We start from the raw sequence: 18,358 nt of genomic DNA on the forward strand, positions 1-18,358 counted from the left end.
CCTCCTAACCAGCACTTTTAAGCATTTTATACCACTTGACAAGCCCCTTGAACCACTTAACCACCCCCCTGAACCACTTGGCCAGCACTTTATACCACTTGACAAGCACTCTGAACCACCTGGCCACCACTTTGAACCACTTGACCAAACCTCTGAACCACTTGGACAACACTTTGTACTACTTGGGTACTTTTCCATGTGCCAAATTCCAGTTCATTTGTGCAAGTTCATCCATCCTGGCATCAAATAGACATTCCCTAACAGTCTTGGCTCTATCGGGAGTCTCATCCCACCATATTATAAATGAGGGAACATCTTCTTTGAGGAAATTTTCCCACTGCCTCTCATTTTGCTTTTCTATTCCAGGCAGAATGACAAAGTGACTGGGATCATTGAAGTACATCTTATAAAGGGAATCATCCAGTAGTAAAGTGTTAGACTTATTGAACTTAGGAAAGAGGTGCCAAAAGGTTTCAAGTTTTTTTTTAAACATTTGCTTTGGGTGGTTTCCATATTCCCAACTGCTAACATGGTAGCAGTTATATGCCAACCACCCACTCAGACAACGCTTGGCCTGAGATAGGCACTTGTCCATACCCTTCTCAAGATGGTGGCAGGCACAAGACGACCACAGAAAAGTCTCTGCTATTTGACTGAGTCCAAGAAAAAATAATTATGCATCATTCCGTACATATTAGGTGACAGTATCATCCCCCTTTACTTTGTCAAAGTACGGCGTGTTTAAATCTGGGGGTTCCAATCCTTTGCGCTTATCATGCACACAAGCAAGCACATTGTTGAAGTCTACAATTACTGCCAAATCTCTATGGACTGGGAAGCGAGACATTGGTTCGTACCAAGGAAGCTGGCGATCAATGTGCTCTACCTCATCAGTGGGCGGTGGGGCTTTTGAGCCAACCACACGAATTTTAACTACAGAAAACAAATGGAGAGAAACTAAGAGAGAATACTTAAATTTAAATTGCCTAGAAAAAAGATACAAAGCTTCAAGAAGCTAAAGCTTCTTGCATGCTTTGGTTTTTGGGGGGAGTATGTTAGTACTCTTTTTGGGATCCTGGGACAGCTCGTCCTCCATCTGCTTTTTTCTATTCTTTCGCATCTCCACCGCTACAAATTGCAGGGTTGATTTCATTTCAGGATCTTCTGCCTCAGCTAGACTGTCCTACTTACAAGCATCAATACTACCTGGGCAGCATATTGTGACCACAATGAACATGGTGACCATGATTCAGACATGGGAGGAGACAAATATACAAAACTGACATTACCTTGGTTGCTTGCGGACGGAGTTGTCTCCTTCAAAATGTCTCGGTCACCATCCTCAACAGTTTTCCTACCTTTAAAGTTCTTGTACTTCAGCAACATGGCGTCAAGGTCAAAGACCTCGTCCACATTGTGCAAGGACAATGTGGAAGCTTCCTTCTCAGCCATTGGCTCGGTTGAGCCAGCGCACATAATTAGTCTCCACAACAGATTAGCATAACTTCTATTGTATAAAATGACCAATCTACCTTCAATCTCCTCATAAGAATTGCCAAGTGCCCAACATCTTGCTATATGGGGTATCTCCCATTTACAATCTAGTACAACACACTTGGGATCAGTCGCACTGACCACTAAAAAGCAGAATGGATGGTATATGTGGGCACACGGCAACTAAAAGACATCGGTCACATATTTGCCCAACAGTTCTTGACCACATGCCACACAATTTCCAGACAATAAAATAGTATCCACACTAAATTTAGACTTGGAAGGTGGAGTGGGCACAAGAAGGGCCCTGCCCTCTCTTTTCATGAACTTGCTAGACCCCTTCATGAAGGAGGCCTGCCTTCTGAACTCACCAAGCTCCCTATCCATTTCCTGAAGTATTTTTTGTACAAAATTAAAACAAAGGAAGATTATTGCACAAACAACCAGAATGGGGGACATGCAGGCCCTAGCAGTACGCACTTTGTGGAACATTCAAGTACTTGTAGACACTTGCAAGTTCTTGCAAGTGCTCTATCTGTCCACTTGCAGCACCTTGAAAGGCACTTGCTAGCACTTGGAAGCTCTTTTTAGCACTTTCAAGCACTTGCAGGGTCTTAAAAGTGCTTTAAAGTGCTTAAAAGTCCCTCAAAGTGCTCTGAAGTGATTGTAGAATGAACTTTTGAGCATTTTGAGCATTTTGAGCATTTTGATGCAAATTTAAGCACTTTCAAGCACTTGCAAGACTTTTCAATTGGTTGAAAGTGCTTCAAAGTGCTTTAATATCCCTGCAAGTGGTTCAAAGTGCTTGCAAGTGCATAAAAGTTAGGCACTTTTTAGCACTTGCTGGCATTTGTAGGTGTTTAAAAGTGCTTGGAAGTGCTTCTAGGTGCTCAATCTGTCCACTTGAAGCACTTTGAAAGGCACTTGCTAGCACTTTAAAGCACTTTCAACAACTATTTGCAAACTCCTGCAAGTGCTTGTAGGGTCTTAAAATTGCTTCAAAGTGCTTTAAAGTGGTTAAGAGTGCTTTAAAGTGATTGTAAAAAGCACTTTTAATCACTTTGAAAGCATTTCAAAGAAATTTTAACCACTTTGAATCTTCTTCAAGCACTTGCAAGAGTTTGCAAGTGATTGAAAGTTCTTCAAATTGCTTTAATGTGCCAAATGATAGTTCAAAGTGCTTGCAAGTGCATAAAAGCTAAGCACTTTTAGCACTTGTAGGCATTTTTAGGTGTTTAAAAGTGCTTGGAAGTGCTTGCAAGTGGTTAAGGTGTTTGAAAGTGCTAAATAGTCAAGAATTTTCTTAGCACTTGCAAGAACTTTTAACCACTTTTATGCACCTCAGGTATTTCCAGATGTTTGCATGTGCTTAAAAGAGCCTGTAGGTGGCTGAAAGTGCTTGCAAGTGCTTAAAAGGTGAGCACTCTCAACCACTTTTAGCACTTTCTAGTACTTTATATACTTTAAAGATAGAGAAGATTGGAGTACCTGCATTGCTGACACCTCCCCCTTCATCCTTGCAGCATCATTGAATCCAAAGGACTTGGAGAGTACCCTTGTAAGGGCTCCGATTTCAGCCTCCTTTTTGGCAATCACAGCTGTGTTTTCTATTGGAGAGGCTTTTAGTTTCTTCACCTGCTCTCTAAGGCTCTCCACCTCTGCAATGATGGGTGCACAAGATGAGGAGGTACCTTCGTTGCGCAACCATAAGTCCCACTTTGTAGCTAGGACTATCTTTGAAGACTTCACCTTCTCTTCTGCCTTCACTGCCTGCTGCTCAAGGTCATCAGCAAGATTATCCACCCATGCTATGTGGAGGGGTTGAGAGGCTGTCCACATGTGTTGTAGACGGTGGCTAGACGCCGTAGGACCGTCCACAACATTCTCTATCAGTCCTTCAAATGTGGGGGCTTCCTTCACGTTGTAATCGGACATGAACGTCTGTATTTTCCGATTGAGCCCCCCTTTCTGGCTCTTGACATTCTCTAATACTTGATCCCCAACCAAAGTCCATGTAATCTTATGGATATCGGGTCTACTTTGCAGCATCGCAGTATTCATATGCAAACCCCCTCGCAAACCTCATCATGAGCTCGCCGCTTGAGGGGGTAGCCTGGTAGACCTTCTGATACAAAATCATGCATGCATCATAAAGGTAGCCATACACTTGGTGGAGGAAGATCTTAGTCTTCTCCTTCTCTGGAACCTTGAACATTGTTGACCACTATTCAGGTGGCAGGTCCTTGTCTGTTAAATCCTTGGGCAGCTTGCCCTCAATGCTCAATCCATATTCCTCATGCAACTGTAATGCACAATAGCAAAACCTGGAAAGTACCGGATACTCCACCAGCTGCAAGCAAAGTCATGGAGAAGAATGATTTGCAACCAATGCTGAAAAAAGGGATTTTTTGGCCATGCATTGCCATGAGGCGCATAGACACGACCAAAACGCGATGTAGAACTCACATTTTTGAGTATATTTTTCAACCGACAACATGCATTTGGAGAGGGAAGTTTTGGCATTCGTGTTTGTTGCTAGGTCCTGCAGCGCAGGGGACTACTGTGTTGTGGTTGTTGTTGAGTTGCATGTGTTGGGAGGGTCTTCTGTGTGGTGGTTGTTGTGGGGATCTGCTATGATGTGGTGTTTGTTGTTTGTAGGGGGCGCCTACTGTACCAACTCGTGCTCTGAGTCGGGTTTTTGCGCTTTTTGGAGGGAGTGTTCTTCTTGGAAGTCATCATTGCAGAGGGTGCTGCTCTAGCCTTTATGCTTCCGTGCCGAGGGCAATGGGGGAAGAGTTCCACCAGGGATATGGCAGAGCACGACGGGTGCAATGGGGGGTAGAGTGCGATGGCTACAGCATGCAATGGAAGGAGCATGGCAATGGGGGGAGCACGAGCTATGGGTGCAGAGCGAGCACACAGGTATAGCTGGGATTCCAAGGGACAAGCTAGTTGCATGAGAGGAAAGGAGAAAGAGGACAAAGGCCATGATGACTGTAAGTCCAAAAAAAGGGGACCCACTCCACCCCATAATGGCTTGCATGCATCTAGATTATAGGTACATAAATTATATTGCATGCAATTTAGAATTTCCCTCTCCCTCTTTTCCCAAATTTGAAAAACATTGAATTTCCCTCCAACTAGGTGCTATTGGTGGTACCACCAAAAGGTGCAAAAAGTGGTACCACCTTAACATGATATCACCCTCATACCTTTTTAAAATTCTCTCTCTCTCTCTCTCTCTCTCTCTCTCTCTCTCTCTCTCTCTCTCTCTCTCTCTCTCTCTCTCTCTCTCTCTCTCTCTCTCTCTCTCTCTCTCTCTCTCTCGTATTCCCTCCTCACTGATAGTAGCCTACAGAGGTACACCCGGCCCGCCTCTCATGCTCACGGTAGCCTCTATCTCCCGGCTCACAACACAGCAGATATTCTCTCTCTCTCCTCACTAATTTGATAGCCCCCTCTCATGTAGGTTGCACCTTGTTGGCAGTCCTTTCTCTCTCTCATTCATGGCGGCCCCTCTCGGCATGGCAAAAGACGGAGGTTTCCCCTCGGAAGCAATCGATCCTCCTCGCTTCTCTCTCTCGCTCTGCAAAATGGTGGCTGCTCTGTATGGCTTGCAAAACCCCCTTGCCAATCGACACCTGCTAGACTCTTGGAAACCCTCTCTAGCTCGTTAAAAAAAACATTAAAACACCCTGTTTCCATTTAACAAAGCCTCCTTAAGATCTTGTTCACACCCGGCTCAGTCTCTCTTCTCCAACAAGGAGTTGCGGCTCTTCAAGAAGCCCGACCCTCCCCCTCAACTCCGGCTTGGCGGCAGAACGGCCACCCTCTCTCATCTATCAACACTCCACCTAATGCAGTTCTTCGCTCCCATAGGACTTGGCAAAGAAATAGTTCTCTCTCTCTAGCTCTATCGACATATTGTTTTTCCTCGTACACAAAGGCTTCACGACTTCTTTCTCAAGGATCATTCCTTTCTCGCTCATATTGGCAACTTCTCATGTAGATGATTGGGCACTTCATCCCAATCCTTGCAAAATAGTACTGCCCAAATGTCCACAAGTAACATACTTGCATTCTTGTTCGGTTGTTATAAATGATTAATCTTTGTTTCCCTTGCGATTTGAGCTGCATCAAGTCGATTGCTAGCTTGGTCTTTAGCCATTGATCTTGTCCTTTCCACTTTATTTATCTGCAAAATAGTTCCAATTGGCTGATCAAGTGCAATTATCATCGGCAAATAATAGATAATAAAACTTCTTTTCAAGTGAAAATACTCATACATATTTGGTATTGGACTGCTGGCTTAATTGCTTACTCGCTTGGTCCGTAGCTGATGATCTTTGAGAAGTGTATGGCATTTGTCAAAAATATGAATCTAGGACCCTTTCTCTCTAAGATCCAAGTAGTGGCATGTCGGGTTCATCTTCCAATATATAAAGGATAAGCACCAGCTTGGCATCAGGAAATATTGCAAATGCATTCACCAGCCTTTTCAGTAAAGAAAGGAACTCTATTGGGAGAGAATGACAAGGACCATGCAAGTCTGCTTTTGATGGATCACATTTAGAATCTTAGGAAAGTTCCAAGAGATTCTTTCAGTCGGCTAACAAATACAATCAATTGTTCATTGTCGCCTTCAAAATAGATAGCAAGGCGTTTCCTGTTCTTTTCAATAATATGTAAGCTAGGCTCATCTGGTAACTCTATCATTTTTTGCGGTGACCTCAAACCGGACTCAAAGAATATATGAGGATTTTGGTTGGTAACAACAAGGCAGCTACTGCACCCAAGGTGATATTCCAGCTCAGGAGGGGGGATTAGAAGCAGACTTCTCAGTTGTTGTGCGTCACATTCGCATGCAAGGCCATCAATCAATATAAGTCACTTGATACTCCCCAAATATTGTCTCACCAGCCTAAGACCTTCGGCTGTGCTCTGAATCTTAGACAAGTTTATACTTTCACCAAGTTTCTAAGGAGCATCCACTGGAGCTTCATAAGGCATGCAGGCCGGGAGTAAGAGACTGGCAGGAGTGAAGGAGGTCATTGTTGGCAGGAATATCTGCTTCATCTAGCTCAAGTTTCAACTCACACACTCAGCCTGCAAGAAGTCCACTGCCAGCGCACCATAGTGGATGTCTGGGTTGGCCACATGATAGGTTGAGGGAGATTGGGAGCTGTGGGAATGAAGGCAGCCTGACAGTCATGGTATTGTTGAAAGTCAAGCAAAACACTCACTTTACTACGTAACAGAGAGAGAGATTGATTGTGTGGTGGGAGTGACAAAGAAACAAGGGAGGGAGGGAGAGATAGAGTGAGGGTTGGTGGGCGGGTGGGTTGGTAGGTGCAGAGCGTGAGGGAGGCCGGGTGTGGGGTTGCATGGCCGTGGGTGAGAACTGAGAGAAAAAGACAGGGCTACAGGGTGGTTGTTATTCAACCGGAGAAAGAGAGAGAGAGTTATCCTACGGGCTGCCATGTGGCATGCACTAACGAATGATAGAGAATAAAAGCTCGCATTCTTTTGCCAAAAGAACGAGTTGTGAGCATAGGAGGGTACGCAAGCGGACGAGGATAGTGGGGGGGTAAAAGATCTGCATGCAATAGTTGCACGTCATAGCCTTCAAGTAGAAAAGTGTGTGTGTGTGTGTGTGTGTGTGTGTGTGTGTGTGTGTGTGTGTGTGTGTGTGTGTGTGTGTGTGTGTGTGTGTGTGTGTGTGTGTGTGTGTGTGTGTGTGTGTGTGTGTGTGTGTGTGTGTGTGTGTGTGTGTGTGTGTGTGTGAATGGCTAGCAGTCGTTGGTGTGCCACAACTTCATGTTGGCTGAATGGTGGGCACCGCAAAAGAAGCCGACATCTGCAACCACTGTTGTGCGGTTTTCCAGCTGAGGGTGAGGGTGTGAAGGCATCAAACTAATAGGATAAGGGGATTCAAGGTATAAAGCTATGCTCTCAACAAACCTAGTGGCTGCTACAATAGGCGGTTGCCATAATGCCATTGTTTGCAGTGTGTTTAGCGCCTTCAACCAAACTAGCATCAGGCGCGTCATCACCTATTTTCTCTGCTTCTTTGAATCCATTTACAGTAGCGGTTTCCTTTTTTTTCTGAGCTTTGCCATGCTTGTTTTACAACACTTTGATGCTCCCCCTTAGGATGGGTTTCCCCAATGGTGAAGCAAATGCGCCTTGTCCCCTTCTACTTCATAAAACTTGGCCATAAAATTTTATTTGCCTTTTTCTTCTTCTTTCCTATACCTTCTTGCTCTCACCAAACTCTCCCTTCATCCATTTCTAGTATGACCTTTATGTATATGCTACTTGTAACGCGATCAAATGCTATATATATTGATTACCTTATATAAGTAGTTAATCTCCCTATGATGCTATTTATATAGCTATATCTAGCTATGAATCAGCAATCAAACATAAACATTTAATGCCAGTGATAAGACATAACATTAAAAATTAGGAAAAAGATAAAGAAAAACAATGCAACACTTAGCTTTGATTGCTAAAGTTCTCCATACCCATTATTGACACAGTTCCCAAGGGTGTAACCTTAGCTCTAATACCACTGCTATATCCAAAAGCGGGAAGGCCCTGCAAAATATACAAATATCATATAATTGATGATAAATCCAACAAATTCCACATACGTGCACAATCGTGTATGCAAGGAATTCATAGAAAGTTTGGCACGAGAGAGACAGAGGTCGAGAGAGAGTAGAAGAGCATGTGCACATGCGCCTCCTAGAGTAGAGTGCCATACCGGCATGGCAAGAGAGAAGAGGGGAGAGGAGAGAAGAAAGACACAAGCATTGGGTGCAATCTCCCCCCATGTAAGAGTGAGCATTTCCCTCTTGCATGTATTTTATTTATAGATTCTTCAATGCTCAAAATGAATACACATTATGACCATAGCTCATAATGAGCACTTGAGTAATAAAAGTACATATCCCTTATCCATAACATCCTAACCGGCCACATGGAGCTTTACCCCAACAAGTCTTATTGGATATGAACCTACCACCCTTGACAGAGCCACTAGTGCAAGTATGGGGAGAGTGGGTGATTGGGAAAGCTTCATGTGGTAGATAGCTATTGTCTCCTTGTTGAGCTTCCCAATGTCATGGCCCAAACACAGATCCCTCTTCAGATCCAAAGGCTTGGAGCCCTTCCCTCTCCTTAGAAACTTGTAAGGATCTACAATATCAATCAGTGCAAAAAAAAAATCGTTTGTGTTGATAGCCATTTTTCGGCTCTTTGTAATTACCACAGTGAGTTACCTCACCCTACCAAAATCACCCAAACACTGTGGCTATCCCTACCATTTCACTGTACATAGGCGTGCGTGAGTCACGGGACTTTTCCCATATCTTCTTGAAAAACCCTCAATTAGCTAGTCATTGGGCTAGTTGAGCCAAATAAAAAATAAAAAATAAAAAAATATAAGTATATTATGGCCCATGCGTATGTAAATATTTCTTTATATATAGGGCCTAAATAAAAGATTTTTTCATAATTATTTTGGTATTTATTTAAATATTTCTACCTAGGTGTGTGTTATTTATGCTCTGTACATTGCCTCACCATTACCACAATTTTTTATTACCATTTTTCATACTCTTTATTCCATATAGAAATATTTTCATGTAAGCTTCTCTTATATTTGGTGTAACTCCATCCCAACAAAAATCCAAAAAAACTAGTTTTATTTATGTGTATATTTTTTCACTATTTTGATTTTTCCCTTCCTACATCTATTTTGTTTTTTTCTAAAAAATTAGAACACCAAAAATATTTATCTTTTTATGGTAGCCTCATAATGAGAGAGATTTCTTTTGACCCCTTTATATTTTTTCCACTTATATTATTTATATTTGACATGTATATATTTTTTAGACCCCTCAATATTTGATTTTCTTAGTTGTACTATTCACTTATATCCTAATCTCAACAATATCTTCAATTATAGACCTACCAAATAAGGTCAAGGGTAGGTGGCATGCATACATGCACTATGGAGGGCTCACTCTTGGAGGTATTCAAAAGAATCATCCAAAGAAGGACCCCACAAGGACCTTGTGCACTGGAAAAAAACGGTCGGTTTTGCTGAATTTTTAAAGTTCACTTGCTCTCCGAATTTGAAAAGGTGATACAAACAAAAGTTGTAGCTCGTGGGCTGAACTTTTGCCTCAAAGTTTTTCATATTTTTTTGAGCTACGAGCTGTGAGCTGATGTACGCACGCCTATGTACAGTGAAATGGTAGTGAAATGGTGAGCTGATGTACCTAGTTTTCCCATGTTATGCAGCCACACTCTCTCTTCCACTTTATCATTTTCCTCTTTCACACACACTTCTCCACTCATCATCCCCACCTCTCTCACCCCTCCTCTCTGCACCCTACTCACCTTCTCCTCAACCTTGAAGAATAAGAGAAACCATGGTGAACTCATACCTCCCACACACAATTCCATTCCAAAATTGACCACCTAGTCTCATTTTTCCTCCTCCAAGTTACCCATATCTTTCAAAAAAACCACAAAATTCAGCCTCTTCTCTTAAAAGACATCATCATGGTGGTTGATTACTCAGCTTCAATTACCTTGTCTCTCAAGGAAGGTCAAGAGTGGAGAAAAAATGTACCGTCAAAGCTAGTGGACCGTCAACAAGCGTCAAAAATTGGCCCTACTCAAGACACTTGGAGCATCAACCTTGTAAGAAATCCACCTTTTCTTACCTCTTAAGAGTTTTTCTTCCTTATTTGTATCCTACATGGATACTCCCATTGTAAATATCCAATTCATTTGTAAATTAATACTAACTCTACTAACACTAACCCACTATGAAAAGTCCTATCACCTCCATTTCTCTCCTCTCTCTTTCCCCACCAACTTCTTGATAATTCCAAGCAAAAGAAATTAGATAAATTGCGGAAAATCTAACCCAACCATGGTTAGAGGAGTAACCCTAGCCTTCAAAATTTCTATAAAAGGAGGGTGTAGCTAGCACAAAAAAGGGGGAGCCATAAGCAAGAGCACTATGCTATAGCTTGAGAAGCCAAGCTCAACCTCTCTAGAAGGAGCTCTTGAGTGGAAGCTCATTGTCTTATGCATGTGTATGTGTTGTAATAGGGGATTAGCAAGGGAACTCTATGCCATTGTAAGAGAGAGAGTGATCATTCAATTGAGAGTAGGAAATCTATCATTTCTCCTACTAGTGTAAGCCCAACATTTGCTGAATCAAGGAGGGTGGATTTAGACTAAGCTTGGATACTTTGTCTCCCTTCCAACGTGAAGTAATGGAAAACAATGATGCGTAAGTGTCTTGGTGTTTTTTGTTAAGTTCTTGATAGCTTGTCTCTGGTGTTGTCATCAATCTAGCCATAAATCCCACATACTGTAAGAGGGCGACAGGGTGGAGAGGACTCCCCTGGCTTTAAGACAGTGATTGGGGTGGCTTTTTTTGTGATGTGTTGTGGTGAAATTTACGCAAGCTATGTTGAACAAATACTAATCTCACTTTGATTTGTCATGACAGATTTGTAAGAAGGTATTAATGCAACAAGCACCCCCTCCCCCTTTCTCTCTCTTTCTTAGATATACAGTTGTGTTTGCTTGATCATTGCCGATACGTTTCAAAGCAGCCCGAGCACTATCTCTCTCCCTCTCTCTCTCTCTCTCTCTCTCTCTCTCTCTCTCTCTCTCTCTCTCTCTCTCTCTCTCTCTCTCGTGTTTTAGTGTGTGAGAGTGTTCCATTGGTGTTAGGGTTAGTGTAAATTCCTTGCTTGTTTGTGGGTTGCTCTAACGATTCTCCTCTTTTGCATCCTAGTTCGCTCTTAAACTAGGTGGTGCCCCTTGTGTAGTTGGGATTTGGCTGTGGGTTTGTTGTTTTGGTTTGTGTTGTGTTGTGCCCCAGCCCCATTGAGCAGCACGGGAGCCTTGAAGGGTGTCTAGAGGTTGCTCTTCTTGTTGCCCGCCCCGGACCGCCTCAAATTGGTGCCCCCACTGAGGACGGCTTGTGTATTTTTGTGTAGGATCAACCTTTAGCATAGTCAAGTAGTTTGCATGAATCACGAAAATTTGTATGATCCCTTCATTCCCATTGCAAGGCAAAAGGTACACATAATTGTTAGTACTAAGTTGCAATTTCAACGTGTCATTCGTAGAATTTTAGGTCCTCTTAGGTTGGCCGAGATAAACGCTTCATTAAATCCTTTTATTTTTCCTCTCATTAGGTACGACCTTAGTTTGGACGTCTATATTTTTGTTTTGTTTTAAGCATTAGGTCATGCATAGACCATGGATAATGGCCCAGGAATAGAGGATTTCCCCTTCCATTTCACTCCACACATTAGAATAAACATTGCAATTAGTAGGAAAATCCATTTTCAACAACGTATGGTGTTCATGTTTGGTGCCCAAAGAGTAGGAGAAATTCTCGCATCACCAAACCCTGTCATCCTACCTCTTATTGATTATCATAGGTCGTTTGATGTGAATATCTTTATTTTGTTGTAGAATAGATTGCAAGCTAGAAAACATTATTGTGTAAATCTTTTTAAGAAAGAAAAACAAAAATGGGTGTCACTTTGAAATCAATTCAATGGAAAGCCAACGCCAAATGTCTGGGTATCCTCTTTTCTTTGGAGAGCCTGGAGAGGATGCAGAATTATTTTTAGCGAATTTCAAGATGTCTTGCCGTATCAAGAGGATAATAACTGATCAAGAACGTGTAGAAATGTTTGAGGTGGTCCTTAGGAAAGATGCTAGCACTTGGTTTGACTCTTTGCCTGAGGAAGTTAAGGGGAATTACATAGAAGTTTTGAATCGTTTCAAGAAATACTTCTTTGATCTCCAAAACACTCAAAAATTATGGCAAGACATTGTTTCTCATAAGCAAAAAGACTTAGATGACTACTACTTGTACAAGCAAGAGTTTCTACGTCTTTGGGCTCTATGGATACGAAATGTTGCTAACCCTGGTGATGGTGCAGAATTTTTAAAGAAGGAGAGGTTCATAGCTGGACTCTTTCCTGACCTTAAGGTAAAAGTTGAGGCAGGTACACCTGCTACCTTTGATGCAGCTGAAACTAGGGCTGCTGAGAAATATAGGAAACTCAAGTGCTTAAGGGGAGAGGTTCCAATAGAAGGTCTTAGACCCAAAGGTAAGTCGCAAGCATCAACATGTAAGGAGCTTCGTGAGGTAACGGCGGAAGTGATTGAGAAGTTAAATGAATCTTTAAGCAGCTTGTCAATTCACCTTGCACAAGCTGTAGGTCCAAAGGGACAAGCAAAGAAGTCTGAAGAGCGAGACCCACGACCTAGGAGAGTCTTGCAATGTTGGAATTGCGGAGAGTCTGGACATGGGATGTATAATTGTCCTTGGCCCCGTGGGGAGCCAGGGAGACCTAACATGAATTACCCAGTGATGAATGCAGGAGAAGGAGCTGGTCAACAACCAAGGCTTCTACAAAGGCCAAATGGACCAAGACCACCTCCACAAGGGGTAGAAGGAGTTCCACCTTTGCCAGATGCAAATGTGCATGTGGTAGAGGTGACAAATTCAAATGAGGTTGACATGGAAGCCAATGGCATTAAGCGTGGCCGAGGAAAAGGTAAAGAGAAAGAGGGTGTCCCATCACAGAGTGACCATGGACAAGGCAAGAAGGCAAAGGAGACCAAGGAAGCTAAGAGGAATCGACGTCGTATCAATCTCCAAGACTTCCCTCTTGGACATGGTATGGCTCCATACAACTTGTTGGAAGACATGCGAGGTAAGGGTCCTGATATCTCATGGCCTCAGTTTCTTGCATTATACCCACAAGTTAGGAGGGATTTAACAAAGGCAGTTAGCACTAGGAGAAAGGTAAAAGAGAGTTTTCCTGTTGTAAAAATTGCACATGCTGAAATGAACGAGGATATTACACCTGTGCTAGATTGTTACATAAAAGGAAGATTGGTTAGGAAAGGTCTAGTGGATGGGGGTGCACAAATTTGCATCATGACAGAAGGGCTCATGCAAAGACTAGGCATGCACATCCATGAGACACTTGAAATCAAAGTGAAAATGGCAAACAATAGCAAGGCTAGGTGCGTAGGCATTTGTAAAAATGTTTTTGTGGAGGCCTTTGGCATTAAGAAGGCAGTGGATTTTTATGTTATGTCGACCAAGGGAAGTGGAAATCCATTTATCCTAGGAAGACCATGGCTAATGAAAATGCGAGCTTTGCAGGATTGGGAGAGTGGGAAATTAATTTGCAGGAATGAGAATCATAAGAAGGTTGTCTTTGACATGAAGGAGCAACGCCAAGAGGAGCTCCATGAAGAATCATCTCAAAGTGAGACGGAAGAAGGTTGGACCGATAGCACTTCAGAAGAAGAAAGTAGCGGCAGCATTACTGAAGAGGAGTCTTCCATCGAAGTCATGGGGGTAAGGTTTAAGCCAAGCAACCAAGAGACCTCTTGTCAAGGCTTGGAGGAGGTAGGTCCTCAAGAGAACCAAAAGGTGGAAGATGAAGGAATGTTAGAAGGTATGTTGTCTACAACACTTACAAAGGATGAAAGAGAGGAGTTCAAATGTGTGCTAAGGAAATTTCCGAGGCTTTTTGCTGAAGACTACACCGATGTGCGTGGAGTAGATGTTGTTCAACACAAGATTGAGTTGAAGCCAGAGGCCACACCTAAGGCTCAAAAGCTACGAAGGCTAGGAGTCATTAAGGAGCAGGCTCTACTCAAGGAGGTAAGAAAGCTTCTAGCAGCGGGTTTCATTTATCCAGTGGAGAATTCAAAGTGGGTCTCTCCCGTTGTTGTCACTCCTAAGAAAAACGGCAAGTGGAGGGTGTGTGTGGATTATCGTCCACTTAATGAGGCAACAAAAAGAGATCACTTTCCCCTCCCATTTCAGGATGAGATACTAAATGAAGTAGCTGGTCATGAGAAGTACACTGTGTGTGATGGCTACTCGGGTTACTTTCAAATAGGTATCGCATTGGAGGATCAATTGAAAACAACCTTTATCACTCCTTGGGGTTGTTATGCTTTTAGAGTCATGCCATTTGGCCTGACAAATGCTCCTGCAACTTTCCAACACTTCATGAACATGGTGTTTCAAGCATTCTTTGGAAAGTCCATTAGGGTTTTTATTGATGATTTTTGCATTTATAGCTCAAAATCATTGCATCTACAAAGGGTAGAAGAAGGTTTAAAGAAGCTCTATGACATGGGAGGTCAACTCAACCCCGACAAGTGTCACATAGCTGAGGATGAAGTGATCTTGCTTGGTCACAAGGTTTCCTATAAAGGCATTGAGGTGGATCCTTCAAAGTCAAAGGCTCTTATTGAGCTCCCCTCACCCAATAATCTCAAAGAGTTCATATCATTCATTCAAAAAGTGAAGTATATGTCACGCTTTATTCACTTAGCTTCGGAGTTGCTTCATCCTTTGCAAAAGTTGACACAACAAGTAGAATTTGCATGGTCTGATGAGCTTGAAGAGTATTTTTGTAACATTAAAGTCATTTTGTCAGAGCTACCAACACTCATGCCTCCTTGTTGGGAGTACACATTCTTTGTTAGCTCTAGTGTTGGAAGGGAAACAATTGGTGCTGTGTTGCTACAACAAGATCCCCACATTACAAGGATGCGACCCATCTACTTTGCTAGTAGGGTCATGAATGCTTTGGAGAGAGACTACACAGAAGCAGAACTCATGATGCTTTCTCTCATGTTTGCGGTGAGAAAGTTTAGATCCTACCTGCTACCAAAACCTTTTGTAATTCTCACTGCAGAGAATTTGTTCCCTTGGGTGTCATCTCAAATGAATCTTAGTACTAGGATCTCAAAGTGGATTATGGAGTTGCAAGAGTTTCAATACTCCTTCAAGGTAGAAGATAGTGTGCGTGCACAATTGGCAGGGATTCTCACTTATAGGGTGCATGAAAAGGAGATTAAGGTGCCTGAAGTAAAGACCCTACCATTACCACCACCAAAAAGTATTCCTAATTCTTTTACCTTGTTCTTTGATGGAGCTTTTCGTCGAGCCACAGGAAAAGCAGGGGGAGGGCTAGTGTTGCTCAACCCAAGTGGAGAGGTGGTCATGAAAGAGAAGGTCAATCTACCAGGTTCAACTAGCAACAATGAAGCAGAATACAACACACTACTTCATGGTTTGAAGATGTGCATTGGCCAAGGGATACAACGCCTCATGGTAAAGGGAGATGCACTTCTCATTGTTAAACAGATTTTAGGCATTTGGGCATGCAAGAATGAAAGCTTACGGACAAAAGTTCATGCCATTCGTAGATTGTTTAATCAATTTGAAGAAGTGCAACTATATCATATTCCTAGGAAACAGAATGAAGATGCCGATTTACTTGCACAGCAAGTAGTTACATGTGTTGAGAAAGAAGTGCAGGTCATCATGGTGGCAGCAACTGTCAAGCAACCGAGATACCAGGGATTGGAGTCATTGACTCCCATTATTAGCTACATTTTGGAGGGCGAGTTTCCACAAGACTTCACGAAGGCTCAGAAGAGGAGACTCATGAAGAAGGCAAGCGCATATCTCTTCCTAGAAGGCTCCCTCTATCAAAGAGGGAGGGATCAAGTATGCAGAAGAGTACCAACTATTGAGGAAATTCCAGCCATTCTAAAAGGTTTGCATGAAGAAGCATGTGGTGGTCATTTTGCCCAAGAATTAACTGTGAAGAAGATTTTGCTTGCGTCTCTTTGGTGGATACCCTACTCAAATTTTCTCCTAAACTAACAAGATTATGTAACATCCTACCAAATCTCAAGTTCATAAATGGACAGCTTCAAACTTGTTCAAACTTGGTCAAGAGCTCTATAATCTTCAATTGAAGCTATGTCAATGAAAATTTTACCTAAATCACCTTTCTGGTAGAAAATTTATCTTCGACGTGCATAAGATAAAATTCTCCAAAATTTGAACTTTGACCATTTGAATGGGGTACCCTGGTGTCAAGATCAAATAATCACCTTTTTGGTAGAAAATCTATCGTATGCACGCATAAGATATCTCCAAAATTTGAACTTTGACCACTTTAATGGGGTTCATATGATAAGACAAAGCTAGGGTCATATGTTCTCTCTGTTTTTCTCTATGTGAGTAACTTCCACCCCTAGAATCCTTAATGGTTTTGTATCAATGTAGCCCATCATTTCTACATCATTCAACCTACAATTGTTTTTTTTGCATCAGTACGGCAATTTTAGCATTCCGTATTCAGCCATTATGTTAGTATGCTGCAAGCAATCTAAAGAAAATGCTTTCTCTTGCAAAAGAGCAAGGGGACTATTGAGGTCAGTTGGTACACGACATGCGGTGTCGTTTCTCTTCTCTCTCTCTCTCTCTCTCTCTCTCTCTCTCTCTCTCTCTCTCTCTCTCTCTCTCTCTCTCTCTCTCTCTCTCTCATACATAGACACATGCATATTGATAAAGTTCCCAATTTTCATGGTTGATGAATATCCTGCAAGGCACACAATGAGGTCAACAAAAGTAGATTACCTTAGGAAGTCCTATAAACACATGCATAGTGATAAAGTTCCCAATTTTCATGGTTGATGAATATCCTACAAGGCACATGGTGAGGTCAACAAAAGTAGATTACCTCAGGAAGCCTCGATATGAGGTGTACACCAAATGTGTGGTACCCTCACAAAAGCATGAGAAGTTCCTGATGGGCTTTCTATCTAAAATGTCATTACTTAGAATGCGTTTAGTATAGGATATGTTCAACATTGTTGTGGCAAGGAAGCATTGTGCTATTTTCAGTCATGTGTACTTGGAAGCTCTTTGGTTGAGATGTATGAAAATTGTGGTGCCCTCAAGAAAACAGAAAAGTTTTTGTTATGGGTTGTTGATTGCAGCATACCTAGCTATGGCAACGAAGGTTTGGGTTGTCTTAGCTAGAGGCGAAGGGAAGACCTTGCTCCAAATGCAATCACTCATTCTTGCACCTGTCCATAGGGGCCGCTAATCCATTGACAAATCTAGAGTGGAAGCAACATTTGTTACAAAGTGTCAAGCATTGACAAGAAAGCTTTAGACATTGTATGTAGACAAAAAGCCAACCAGGAACTTTTTTTATAAAGTAACGTGCTATTGCAGATCTCGGTGTGTACCTTAATGACTTGGAAGTTGGTATGATTCCTTTTATTGAGAAGATGCTTTTAGACTGGGGAAGGACACTCATTCTTGATGACTCATCAAGCTCTCCCTGTATATGCTTGATTTGTGTAGCGTTTATTGCTTTTTCCCTAGATTGTCATTGGATTTTCCACCACCTCACACCACAAGGACGGTCATTCTTATAGGATATTCATCACTTGGAACGTATTGATTGCAAGATATTCCCAACAAGGGAGTGGTAAGAAATCCTTGGGCTGTTTTAATGAGGTAGGAATAGTTCTCGATGGGCAACTCCTCCAGCATGCAATGGCTTGGAAGCTATTGATTGCAAGATAACGTTGTTGTGGGAAAGAAGCTCTAGGACATCTCTATATTCATCGATGATAAGGATCTTGCACGTGTCATCGGTCTCTGGTCCATAGGGCAGCTAATCCACTAAAAAATCTAGGGAAGAAGGAATATTTGTTACACAATGTCAAGCGTAGACAAGAACTGCTCAGACAATGTATGCCCAAATGGAGAAGGTTTGTCAGTCTAATGAACAATGAAATCAACCAATGAGGACTTCAATTTCCTTTTGAGCTCATTGTTCTTAACCCTTATGGACACCTTATCACCTTTGATGAACGCCTTATCATTATTTGATTATGGACTGGGCTTGTTGGTCTAATACATGTGTGGGTGATCGTCAATGAGAGGCGCACCACTTAT

This window comes from Adiantum capillus-veneris, chromosome 26 (genome assembly GCF_014529385.1).
Source record: "Adiantum capillus-veneris isolate H3 chromosome 26, ASM1452938v2, whole genome shotgun sequence".
Classification (NCBI taxonomy): Eukaryota; Viridiplantae; Streptophyta; class Polypodiopsida; order Polypodiales; family Pteridaceae; genus Adiantum; species Adiantum capillus-veneris.